Source organism: Phyllostomus hastatus, unplaced genomic scaffold (genome assembly GCF_019186645.2).
Source record: "Phyllostomus hastatus isolate PE091 unplaced genomic scaffold, TTU_PhHast_1.1 phas_contig_5, whole genome shotgun sequence".
Lineage (NCBI taxonomy): Eukaryota > Metazoa > Chordata > Mammalia > Chiroptera > Phyllostomidae > Phyllostomus > Phyllostomus hastatus.
This window is the reverse complement of record NW_025333897.1, coordinates 4,703,434-4,711,611: the sequence shown is the minus strand read 5'-3', so window position 1 is coordinate 4,711,611 and position 8,178 is coordinate 4,703,434.

Below are 8,178 nucleotides of genomic sequence, written 5' to 3'. Positions count from 1 at the left end.
TTCCACCTTTATAAATATTAGCTCACTTGTTGATATCATGTTAGTGTTTCAGGAGTATTTTTGCTGGTGTGATTTTTGTTTGCTGGGGTTTTGTTGTTGTTCTGGCAGCTCCTATATAACAGCATACAAGACATGATGGGAGTTGTAAACTCTCAGTCAGTCACCTGGAGTGCAGAACCCACCAAGGAAAGAGCCAAGAACAAGCAAAACCCAATTACAACAAAAGAGCCCACAAAAACTGCGTAAAGGGCATCCCTAGAGTATCCAGCTCAGGAGTTCAGAGAAACTGCACCACTGAGTCCCACAAGATGCCTACCTACCATAGAAGGCCACCCCATAAAGACAGGGAGTCAAAACAAATCAATCTAATACACAGAAACAAAGAAAAAGAGCCATTAAAAGTTGGGGAAACAAAGAAACAACCCCCAATTAAAAGGAAAGGAGGAATCACCAGAAAGAGTGCTAAACGAAATTGAGGCAAGCAAGCAATTTATTAGACACAGAGTTCAAAGTAATGGATATAAGGATACTAAAGAAACTCAGTGGGAACTACAAGGAACTTAGTGGGAAATATATCAGTATGAAAAAGGACATAAAGACTATGAATAAGAACCAGGAGGAAATGAAGAATATAGTATCTGATATTAAGAATACACTAGAGGGGATTAAAAGCAGGCTAGATGAAGCAGAGGATCAAACCAGCAAGATGGAAGACAAGGTAGAACACTCAGTGAGTGCTCTCTATGCTTTTTTATCTCACTTATAAGAGGAATCTAATGAACAAAATACAGTAATGAGCAAAATAGAATCAGAGGCATGGAAACATGAAACAGATTGACAGTGGCCAGAGGAAAGGCAGGAGGGGCATAATAGTGGAAAGAAGGGGAAGGGATTCATCACAAAACATGTATGAATGACCCTTGGACATGGACAACAGTGTGGTGATTGACTGTGGGAGCAGGGCTGGTCTGGGCAGAGGAGGGTAAAGGGGGAAATTGGGACAAGTGTAATAGAATCACAATAAAAACTGACATTGAAAAATAATGTCAACTGTAACTGAAAAATAAAAATGATTTAAAATGGAAAAAACACTTTAATTAAAAGGTAGAGTGTCTCAGAATGTGTAATAAAGCAAGATCCAACTATATGTTGTTTAGTAGAAACACACTTCAAATATAAAGACACAAATAGGTTAGAAGTAAAAGAATTAAAAAAGATATACTGTGCTAATGCTAGTTGAAAGAAAACTGGGGTGGCTAGTGGCTATATTAATATCAGAGAAAATAGATTTCATCAAAAATAGTAATAGGGATTGCTTTTCATAATGGTAAAATTGTCATTTAAACAAGAAGAGATAGCTATCTTAAATGTTTATTCATCTAATAACAAAGCTTCAAAATATATGAAACAAAACCTGATAGAATTGCAAGAAGAAATATACAAATCTACAATTATAGTTGGATATTTTCACGCTTTTTTTAAATCAATGATTCAGTAGGCCTTGTTAGAGCTGAGATTCTGCATGTTAAAAAAGCTCCAGTTGGTGCTCATGTTGCTTCTGAGTAACAAAATGCTAGATGGTAAATCAGGAGAAAATATTCAGAATGACCTACAGAGAGAAGGGGAAATGGGGAAAAAGGATAAGAGACATATAGATATAGTGAGAAAGTTCAACGTACATGTAATTAGATTCCAAGGAGAGGAGAGGGAATGTCACAGAAATATTTGAATAGAAAATAACAGGTAAGAATTTGTTTAAAAGACATCAAGCCATAGATTTGTAGAGACTGAAAACTTCAAGTAGGGTAAATACAAATAAAACCACACTTTCTAATACACAGATATTTAAAAACTGTTGAAAACTAAAGACAAAGAGAAAAATTTTAAAAGCAACTATAGAAAAAAATAAAGATTACTTTCAAAGGGATGACAATTAGACTGATTGTCTTGTCAACAGACAATAAAGGGGGTGGGAGTTGGGGATGGTGGGAGTGGGGGGAGTGGTGGAGGAAAATGGAGACACTACTTGAACAACAATAAAAAATATTTTAAAAAAGAGAAAAAAAGAAAGGAGAAATAAAAAAGTCTACTATCAGGATTGTAGATTTTAAACCCTTTTTTCTAGCAATCAACAAATCAATCACACAAAAAAAAGAATGAGATCTCAAATTCTATCAAGCACAAATTGACAAAACTACAAATAGAAATACAGTAGTCCCCCATTCATGTTTTCACTTGCAGTTTCAGTTATAGCAGTTAACTGTGATCCAATGATATTAAGTGGAAAATACTAGAAATAAACAGTTCATGTTTTAAATTTTGCACCATTCTTGTTGGCATGATAAAAACCTCCACTGCTCTGCTGTGTCCCACTCAGGATGTGAATCACCCCTTTGTCCAATGTGTTCACACTGTATAATGCTACCTGCTACTTACTCAGTAGCTACCCATCTGGGTTATCAGCTTTACTGTTGTTTAGTGATAGTATCTGTGTTCAAGTAACCCCCCCTTACAGTACCCTACCTCCACATTACAATGCCTACATCACTCATCTCACTCCATCTCATCACTTAGGCATTGTTTCATCTCACATCATCACTAAGAGAAGGTTGAGTACAGTAGAGTAAGATATTTTGAAAGGAAGAGAGACCACATTCACATAACTTTCATTGTAGTATGTTATATTTGTTCTATTTTATTATTAGTTATTATTATTAATCTGTTAGTGGGACTAATTTATAAATTAAGCTTTATCATAAGTGTGTATATGTAGGAAAACATAGTATATAGGTTTTGGTACTATTCAGGCATCCACTGGGGTTTTGGAACACATCTCCTATAGTTAAGGGCACTACTGTATACAAAGCCTCATTCACAGTGGGAGATTTTAAGATATGTCTTAGTGTCTAATAGAATAAACAGGCAAACAACAAAAAAGATATAACAATAAGATTGTTGATACACTTGACCTATGTGGCTTATTTAGACCTTGTAGCCAATACCTTCAGAATGAGCATTTTTAAGCATATTTAGAATATTTAAAAAAATTGACCATATGCCCTGGCTGGTGTGGCTCAGTGGATTGAGTGCCAGCCTGCGAACCAAAGGGTCGCCAGGTCAATTCCCAGTCAGGGCACATGCCTGAGCTGCAGGTCAGGTCCCCAGTGGGGGGAGCACTTGAGAGGCAACCACACATGGATGTTTCTCTCCCTCTCTCTTTCCCTTCCCCTCTCTTTAAAAAGAAATAAATAGAATCTTAAAAAAAAATAAAATTAAGACAAAAATTGACCATATGCTGAACCATAAATTTCAAAGGATTGATTTCATAAAGAGTCTGTCCTCTGTCAACATTACAATTAAGCCAGGCATCAGCTTTTTGTTATTGTTGTTGTTGTTTTAAATATATTTTATTGATTATGCTATTACAGTTGTCCCAATTATTTCCCCTTTGTCCCCCCACCCGGTACCCCCATCCTTCTAGCAATCCCCTCCCTTAGTTCATGTCCATGGGTCATACATATAAGTTCTTTAGCTTCTCTATTTCTATACTGTCCGTAACATCTTCCTGTCCATTTTGTATCTACAATTTGTATTTCTTAATCTCTGCACCTTTCCTTCCATTCTCCTCCTTGCCCCTCCCAGCTGATAACCCCCAAATGATTTCCATATCTATGATTCTGTTCCTGTTCTGCTTGTTTGCTTAGTTTGCTTTTTTTAGATTCAGTTGTTGATAGTTGTGCATTTGTTGCCATTTTAACATCCATAGTTTTTATCTTCTTTTTCTTATATACTTCCCTTTAACATTTCATATAATAATGACTTCATGATGATGACTCCTTCAATTTTACCTTGTCTGGTAAGTACTTTATCTGCCCTTCCATTCTAAATGATAGCTTTGCTGGACAGAGTAATCTAGGTTGTAGATCCATGCTTTTCATCACTTTGAATACTTCTTGCCACTCTCTTCTAGCCTGTGAAGTATCTCTTAAGAAATCAGCTGACAGTCTTATGGGAAATCCTTTGCATGTAGCTCTCTGCTTTTCTCTTGCTGCTTTTAAGATTCTCTCTTTCCTTTTAACCTTTGACATTTTAATTATGATGTGTTTTGGTGTGGTCCTCTTTGGGTCCAACTTGTTTGGGAATCTGTGCTTCCTGGACTCGTGTGTCTATTTCCTTCACCAAAATAAGGAAGTTTCCTTTCATTATTTTTTCAAATAAGTTTTCTATTTCTTGCTCTTCCTCTTCTCCTTCTGGCATCCTTATGATGTGGATGTTGGTATGTTTGGAGATTTTGAGAGGTTCATTATTCTATTCTCATTTTTTAAAAATTATTTTTTCTTCTTGCTGTTCTGATTGAATTCTTTTTTCTTCCTTACATTCCAAATTGTTGATTTGAGTCACCAATTCATCCTCTCCACTGTTGGTTCTGTGTGGACTTTTCCTTTATTTTAATTAATGCAACCTTCATTTCTGTCTGGTCTTTTTTTATGCTGTTGCAGTGCTGCAAACCCAATGAGTTCTTTGAGCATTTTGATAACTAGTGTTTTGAACTCTGCATCTGATAGGTTGCTTATCTCTATTTCATTTAGTTCCTTTCCTGGAGTTTTGTTCTGCTCTTTCATTTGGGCCATATTTCTTTGTCTCCTCAACTTGGCAGCCTCCCTGTGTTTGTGTCTGTGTATTAGGTAGAGATGCTTTGACCTCCTGTCTTAGTAGTGTGGCCTATTTTAGAAAAGGTACCCATAAATTGTGTGGAGCAGAGCCTTAGGTAGTCACCAGGGTGAGGCAACTTATTGCCCCACTTTGTGGCTCTGTGGCAGCGGGGAATGCTCAGAGAAAGGACAATGCCACTGGTTGGCCTCTGGAGATTGCCCAAGGGGAAGTTGTCTCCCCAGCACTGTCCCCCTCGCCAGTTTTTTCACTTTTCTCCCATTCTCCTCATATGCCACTGGTACCCTTCCAGCTGTTGCCTTAGGGCTGAATCCCAGAGAGGGTGGGTCTGTGTGAGTCCTAACTTCCTTGCAGGCTCCTTAAGAGAAGTCTCTTGAGAATCTCCCAGTTTCTTCTGCTGCCCTAACTCCCACTGGTTTTTGCAGCCTTAAGTTATGGGAACTTATCTTGGCACTGGAACTCTGGGTTGGGTGGTCTGGGGCTGGAATTGCTCGCTCCCAAGGTATCCCTCCCAAGTTTTATCCACCACACATGAATGTGGGACCACCTGATGCACTGCCTCTCTGTGCCCCTCCACTGCCTCTCTACACCTCTCCAAGTCTCTGTGTCTCTGCCCCTCCTACCTGTCTGGATGAATGTGGCTTCTTTAAATCCTTGGTTGTCAGATTTCCATGCAGCTCAGTTTTCTTTTCTTTTCTTTTTTTTAATTTTTCTTTTAAGTGTTTTTCAAGTATAGTTTTCTGCCTTTTCCCTCCACCCCTCCCCACCACCCCCCTCCCCACCACCCCAGCCCTCCCCACCTCCCTCCCCCATTTCCACCCCCCTTGTTGTCCATATGTCCTTTATAACTGTTCCTGTAAACCCTTCACCCTTTTCCCCCTTTATCCCCTTCTCTCTCCCTTCTGATCACTGTCAGCCTATTCTTAATTTCAATGTCTTTGGCTACACTTGCTTGCTTGTTTATTTTGTTGATTAGGTTCCTGTTAATGGTGAGATCATATGGTATTTGTCTTTCATTGCCTGGCTTATTTCGCTTAGCATAATGCTTTCCAGCTCCATCCATGCTGTCACAAAGGGTAGGAGCTCCTTCTTTCTTTCTGCTGCATGGAATTCCATTGTGTAAATGTACCATAGTTTTTTGATTCATTCATTTATTGATGGGCACCTAGGTTGCTTCTAGCACTTGGCTATTGTAAATTGTGCTGCTATGAACATTGGGGTACATAAGTTCTTTTGGAGTGGTGTTTCAGGGATCTTAGGGTATAATCCTAGCAGTGGGATTGTCAGGTCAAAGGCATTTCCATTCTTAGTTTTTTGAGGAAATTCCATACTGTTTTCCACAGTGGTTGCACCAGTCTGCAATCCCACCAACAGTTCACTAGGGTTCCCTTTTCTCCACACCCTCTCCAACATTTGTTGTTTGTTGCTTTGTTTATGATAGCCATTCTGACTAGTGTGAAGTGGTATCTCATTGTGGTTTTAATTTGCATCTCTCTGATGGCTAGTGATACTGAGTATCCTTTCATATGTCTCTGGATCCTCTGCATGTCCTCCTTGGAGAAGTGTCTATTCAAATCCTTTGCCCATTTTTTAATTGGGTTACTTGTCTTCTTAGAGTGGAGTTTTGTGAGTTCTTTATATATTTTGGAGATCAAACCCTAGTCTGAGGTATCATTGGCAAATATGTTTTCCCATATGGTTGGTTCTCTTTTCATTTTGATGCTGTTTTTAGCTCATACAGCTCAGTTTTCTGACAAATCTGAGTGAAATTTGTTTTGTAGTCTAGCTGTAATTTTTGCTGTAGTTGTGTGTGAAGGTGAAGCATGTTTACATACACCTCCATCTTGGCTGGAAGTTCTGCTTTGCTTTCAAAGAACTAGTCTGCAGGTCAATATCAGTTGTAACAAAGAAGAGGTAGCTGAACCCAGATATCAGTTTTTAAAAGGATAACTAGAAAAATCCAAATACTTTTGGAAATTTAATAACTCACATCATATTAATAATATCTTCTCTATAATTATGTAAGATCTATAGTGACATCCCCTTGTTCATTCTTGAAAGTCACTATTTGTACCTTTTTAAAAGTCTTTGTTAGGAGTTTGTCCAGCTATAGTATGGGTTCCACTAGGTTTCCTAGTCAGGTGGGACTGGATGCTGTACTTGGCAGTTGGATGGGACTGCAAGTTTGTTTCCCTGCCCAGGTGGGTCCATAGAATGGTATCTGCAGTCATTAAAGGTCAATGGGTGGGCCCTGGCTGGTGTAGCTCAGTGGATTGAGAGGGGGCCTGCAAACCAAAGGTCAAGGTTTGATTTTCAGTCAGGGCACATGCCTGGATGCAGGCCAGTTCCCAGCAAGGGGCACGTGAGAGGCAACCATACACTGATGTTTCTCTCCCTCTCTCCTTCCCTTCCCCTTTAAAGATAAATAAATAAAATCTTTTTTAAAAAAGGTCAGTGGGTGGTGACCCAAGTGAGGCAGAACCCATTAAGCTCCCTGGCCAGATGGGGCCACTGGTTTGGATCTGCAGATGGGCAGAGCCACTGGCTGGGCTCTCACCTTGAGTGCTGTTGTAAGCAGGGCTGTAGAATGGGCTACACACCTTCCCAGGTGCCCTGGTTATTTTTCCTGGTTGGGTAGGGCTGGAGGCTATAATCACTCATAGGCAAGGCTGTGAACCCTGTTCCCTCCCTGGGTGGGGTGGCAGAACAGGCTCCAAGACTGGCACAGCTCATTGGCTGGGGCCCTGAATCAGGCGGAACTGCTCTGGGTTCCTTGTCAGAGGAGGCCACTGGCTGCGCTCTGTGTGTGGACAGATGTGCTGGCTGAGCTCTCTTCTCAGGTGTCTCTATAAGTAGAACTGTCCCCCAGGGGCTCCAGACAGACCATCTGGTTGAGCTAGACAAGGGGTTTTATTCAACAGTAGGTGAGGCTTCAGATCTGCTTCTCTGCCTGTGCAGAGTTGCAGAGCAGCCTCCACAATTGGTATGGCTCTTTGGTTGAGAACCCAAGTCAGCCAGAACTGCCCACTGATCTTCTTTGGCAGACAGGGTCACCAACTTAGCTCTGCTGTGGGTAGAGCTGCTGGCTGAGCTAAGAATTGAGAGCACTTTCCTGTGTACCAGGCATTGTACTAAACACTCTGGAGGCATTGCCTCATTACATTCTTTTAATAACACTATAATTAGTCCCATTTTGCAGATGATAATATTGAAGTTGATAATAATTAGGGAGAGGTAATGAGGGTGAAGGAGAGAAGCTGGGATTCAAACCCAAAATAACATGACTCAAATGCCCCATATTCTTAACCTCCATACCTTTCTGTTTGTTATTCCCGAGTTCTCTGTTGTTCTCTTCACAGGTGAGATCATATAGATTCTTGTTTTTAATTGCCATGGCTTCTTCTTAGCTCCACATCCTGTGTCTTGGTCTTAAATTTGCCATTTCAATGGGGGCAAGGTGAAGGCCATCTTTATCTGCTCTGGTTTCTGCTGTTACACACAAACATC